Genomic DNA, 5,678 nt, shown 5'->3' with positions numbered 1-5,678 from the left:
AGTGCCTTCTGGTTGTAGAATATATTGTGTTCCTTGCCACCAGTATTGGGCTTCATCCTGTAGTTGGTAGGTCGCGAACTCCACCCATTATTCCTCAGGAACCTGCTGAGCTTGCAAGCCCCCTCTATTGCTCGGAGCCAGTTATCAACTTCAGTAGGGTCTGTGGTCCCTCTAAAGGACGGGGGATGTACCTTCAGAAAAGTGGCTAAGGTTATCGGCCCATCATTTCCGTTTCCACCATTTCCATTATTAGCTTGATTTTCTAAAGCAGCAGCTGTGGCCTGCATAGCCGCAGCCATGTTCTCCAGGGCAGCCATGAAGTTTGCGGGGTTGTTCAGATTAGTCTCGTGTTCCTCATTTTGATTCCTACCTCCCCCTTGCCTGCGACCGCATCTACGAGTCGCCATTTGGTCCTGTTCACACAAAACAAGTGATATCAAGGTGATCAGTCTCAATATCGCAAGTCTAGCGCTTCAAAGTTCCAAATGCAAACTCATGAACATTATACTATGTTTTTCAATTAGATATCCTAAATAGCTCGTAAACACAACTCAGAGTATGCTCAGAAGCATAGTCAGTCTGTCCCTCAGGCTCTACAGGAACAAACTGCTCTGATACCATAATGTAACACCCTACCACACAGAGCTTTACACCTAGGATGTAAAACAGAGGTGGCGAGGAGCTACGACTTCTAAAAGAAAAAAAAAATTATATAAATAATATACTGAAAAGATTTATAACTAGGAGCCTTTGAGGAAAAGTTAAAATAAAAAATGTTAAAACGAAAAGTGCAACATTCACGCTACGTAAGCGATAAACGGAAAAGATAAAAGAAGCTAATATAGATATAACTGAAAGGGAGTTCCAAGGTACAAATATCAAAGCTCAAGACTCGGCTCGCGAAGATAAATCGGCTTGAACACTTAAGTATATAACATATATATAAGAGAACCCAAGAATAAACCAAAACTACAGAGTTACAGAACCTATTTCTCCAAAATAACCTCTAAGAGGAAGTTACTATGTCGCATACATAAGCAGTGGAGATAAAAGTATCTACATATGTACATATATCCAAAATAAAGCCCCAAAGACAAGGATTTCCGCTATCAGAAGCTTCCAGTATGCCTCAGCGAGGTGCCTCACGTCCTGCATCTGAAAACCACAAAATATGTATGGGATGAGAACCGGAGGTTCTCAATTTGGTAACGATGCCCACATAACTAACATATAAAGCCCCAGGAAAGCCGAAGGCAATCCTAGAATTTTCGATAATAGATTCAAACTTAAAACTAATATTTTAAACCATAAACAGAGTGAGATATCTAAGGATTCCTGGTTCTGTCTAACTTCCTAACTTAACCCCTAAGCTCTTCATCTCTTTCTCCAATCCTCCAAAACACCGATGAACAGACAGACAACGCAGACAACGCAAGTACAAGCAGATATTCAAACATAGCAAATATAACAAATAAGCATAGATATTCAAGTAAGCAAACTCAAGTAGTGCAAACCAAACAAGTTACATAAATGCATATGATGCATGCCTTTCCTACTGGCCGTGAGCTCACGCGTCGGTTACTTTGCCAGAGCCTGACACATCCGTTAGCTAAACCGGATATCGTCCTCTTGAAAACCGGTGGGCGGTACACCACCACGAACCCCACCTGGTGGGCGGTACACCACCACGAACCCCACCATTGCGAGCGGTACACCACCACGAACCTCGCAAGATCTTCAATTGGAAAAAAAATACACGTGTGGGCGGTAAACCACCACGAACCCTACACAACATTCTCTTTTAAAAAGATGTGGGTGGTACACTACGACGAATCCCACATACAATCTCTTTCTTTTAAAAACATGTGGGCGGTACACCACCACGAACCCCACATACGTCTCGATAATGGGCAAGCAGTAAACCACCACGAACCTTGCCAAGTCAAGCTCAAAACAATTTCATATTTAAACCTCTTTCTCAACGTTTCACCAACCTTTTATCAACAAGTACTATAACAGTACATTCTCAAAAATATTTGATAATAATATAGGAATCTTTTCTTAAGATCCATACCCAAGGTAGTTACCAAAATAACACCGGCAGACTAATTTCAATTCTGTTTTTAAAATACCAAATGAAATCGAAATTGCACAAACTTTATATCCAGGTAACCGTCCCGGATTAAGCTTTCTAATAAATAAAAAATCATAATTTTCTTATCAATCTAGCCTCGATAATAGAAGGAAAATCGTGCCTAGTCTACAGTGCTTAAAAACCAGAAAAACAACAGCAGTGTGTAATATTCAATATTCTATATAAAATTCAAATTAATTTTAACCACCTTCAAAATTAATATGGTTAAACTTAACTTATCCAAGTTTCTTTTTCAATTAGTTTCAGGTCAATATCATTTTTAATAAAGAAGTTACATAATTTGAAAGTTAGATAGAAATAATTCAAAATCTGTTTTATAAATCAGGCAGCTTAGTATCTTTGAACTTGTATAACTTTTACTACAAAACTTCAATTAGGCTAAAGTTTGGTTTGAAAACTCCTAACTTATCTAGCAATAAGTGCGTCTTAGTTGCAGCCCAATTGCTATTCATTTCTAAGAGTTACAAGCATTGGAAGTTGATGCATAACTTGCTGAAAACTGATTCTTTTCGGCTTTGATCACCAGTTTTCAAAACTTCAAAACTCCCAATCCTTAACTCCTAAAATTCTGAAATTCTAGAACAATAAACCAAGTTAATCAAATTTTAAAAAAAAAATTGGTTTTACTCTAAAACTCAGCTCGTAGGAGTCACAGCAAGACAAACAAGTTGCTGCTCTGTTTGAACTTCTCTGTTGCAGGACAAATTTATCAACTCAATTTTAAAAATTCACCATAAATTATAAATTTAACAAAAATACCTCAAATTTTTCAGTCCAATTCCCTATATTCCCAAGTTTAATCCAGATTTGGTCCCACGCAATTTCGATCATCACAGAATTAGTTATAACTTTTCAAAGTTTCTGACTTTGTTTAAAAGTAATGTAGAAAATCAAATTTCATAATTCAACTTTAAAAAATCATAACTAATTCTCTAGTTAATACAAAATCTTTAAAATTGAATATTGATAATTATACTTGTTGTAGATCGCTTAGCTTTTAGTTTCATATAATTTCAATCACTATTAAGATGCCGGTTCACTTTCAAAGTTGCCGTTTCATTTCAAAACTTCAGATTTTCAACAAGTAGTTTAGTATTTTAAAATTCAACCCCTTAATACTTCTCAAGATTAATTCCAAATCAACTACCAATCAAATTCATCGCCATCACAATACATCAATAACCAGCTCGACGACAACAATCCAATATAATCATCAAAATTCTGAAATTCTCAACAATTGGTCATCAAACAATTCCCAATCCACATAATCAATCAATATCACTAATCAACAATTCAACTCTTATCTTATGGTCAACTAACCTACATTTTCATGACACATTATATTTTAATTACGAGAAACCGAAATCATACCTTGGCCGATTCTACCCTAAGCTCAAAACCACTAAAATTCAAGCTTCAAGGTTCTCAATCAACTCCAATGATTTCAGCCACCAAGGATTTGTTCCAAGAGCTCCAATTCACCAATTCAACCTCCAATTTAACATAAATTCAATCTAATTCATACAATTCACTAAATTAGCACTAGGATACGCAAAATTGGGCAAACCACAAGGGTTTAGAGTTTTCTTACCTTACCCATTGATGATTGAAGTATAATCCAACAATTATCCAATGTTAGATTGCACCTAAACCACAAAAATCATCAAAATTACTCAAAAGTCAAACAAATTTTGTGAAGAAAGTGGGCACAGAGAACTGGGCGCGAATTATAGAAATACTTACCACTTTATTAGATAGAATTGAATAGAACTCTGAGACGAATGTGTGGCCACCAACAACTCATCAATCGGAGTTCCGGATCAAAAGTTATGAAAGATTGAGTGGCAAGGGTTTTATGTTTGCTTCCCTTCCCTTTCTTCTCTGCGGACAGAAGCATGAATGAAGAAGAAAGCTTGATTTCAAGCTTATATACATGGGGTTAGGTTGGTGGGCTTGGGCCCACTTGGATCCAGTTTAATTAGTTCGGCCTGTTTGGTTCAATTTTGGGCCAGATTCTTTAAAATTAGTGTCAGCATTCTTATTTTAATTAGTTCTACCTCATTAAACTATAAAATCTTATTTTTTTATTAATAATTAATTTATTAACTAATTATTTACTAATTTTACGGATTTTACGCTATGCAATATTTGAAGTGATAAACTCATAATAATGATGACAAATATTATAAAATAAGTGTAATAGCCCGTGTCATGCACGTGATAAGATTGAAATTATAATTTTAAATTCTTTTGTTAAGATTAATTTGAATTATAATAATTTGATTAATAAAAATGTAACATATTATGTATTGTTTTTTTTTTCTTAATCTAGTATTAAATGTATTAACTCTAAAATAGTTATTAATTAATTTTAGTAATTTACTTTTTTCAATAAATCAAACATATATACTCAATATGACCATAAATAACCTAGTAATACTTAGACCCACCAACAAATTTTTATATGTTGTTTTACTATCAAGTAAGAACATATCAAAATCAGCTCAAAATAAATAATAAGTTATTAGAGAATTCTAATACACAAAATTCTCTAATAAATAATAAATAATTTAAACCCACTAAAAAATAACTCAACACTTTTTTTTATACCTGCAAAACATATACATGAAATAATATTATATCAATGTTAGAATACAGTTTTACAATCATCGACCGTATTTACTATACGTGACTCCTTCTTAAAAGTTATTCTACATACGTGTGCAGTCGAAAGATAAATTACTGGACTTTATTTTATTTTTCTAAATTACTATAATTATGCATTATTCATTAAATGCTACTTGTAATATAATTGTAATATTGTAATATAATTATAACAAAGATATTTTTCTAAAATAAATTTAAAAGAGAGAATAGTACTTTCATTTTAGAGGGAAAATGAATTCAAGAGGAATTGACACTTCACTTTTATTAGTTGATAATGTATTAAATATTGATTTTATATAATTATAATAAAAATATTTTCCTAAATTAGTATAATCATGCATTATTCGTTAAATGTTAATTGTAATATAATTATAATAAAGATATTTTTCTAAAATAAATTTAGAAGAGAAAATAGTGATTTCATTTTAGAGAAAAAATGAATTCATGAGGAATTGACACCTCACTTTTATTAGTTGGAGGAAAAATCCAACTTTAGTATATTTCTCGTTATTATATATTTTTCTCTAATCATATATCCACTGTTTTCTTTTCTTCATTTTAGTATTTTGAATCTGGGTTTAACTTATCGTAATTCTCACTTTTCAGTTGTAACACCCTCACTATCAGAAGTTACGCTTCCGGCTGCGCTACTCTGATAGCAAGAAGTATTACTACTTTACATTCTAAATATTAAAATAGGAGCCTGTGACTCAACACCGTATCGCTAATCACTTTATAAACCGAAAATACATACTTCATCTAAAATAAACAAACAGGTATAGATTCATATACAAGACTTCTTATATATATATATATATATATATATATATATATATATATATATATATATATATAT

This window comes from Arachis ipaensis, chromosome B5 (assembly GCF_059453495.1).
Source record: "Arachis ipaensis isolate K30076 ecotype BB chromosome B5, ASM5945349v1, whole genome shotgun sequence".
In the NCBI taxonomy this organism is placed as follows: Eukaryota; Viridiplantae; Streptophyta; class Magnoliopsida; order Fabales; family Fabaceae; genus Arachis; species Arachis ipaensis.
The sequence above is the reverse complement of the archived record's forward strand: the minus strand, read 5'-3'. Positions refer to the sequence as shown.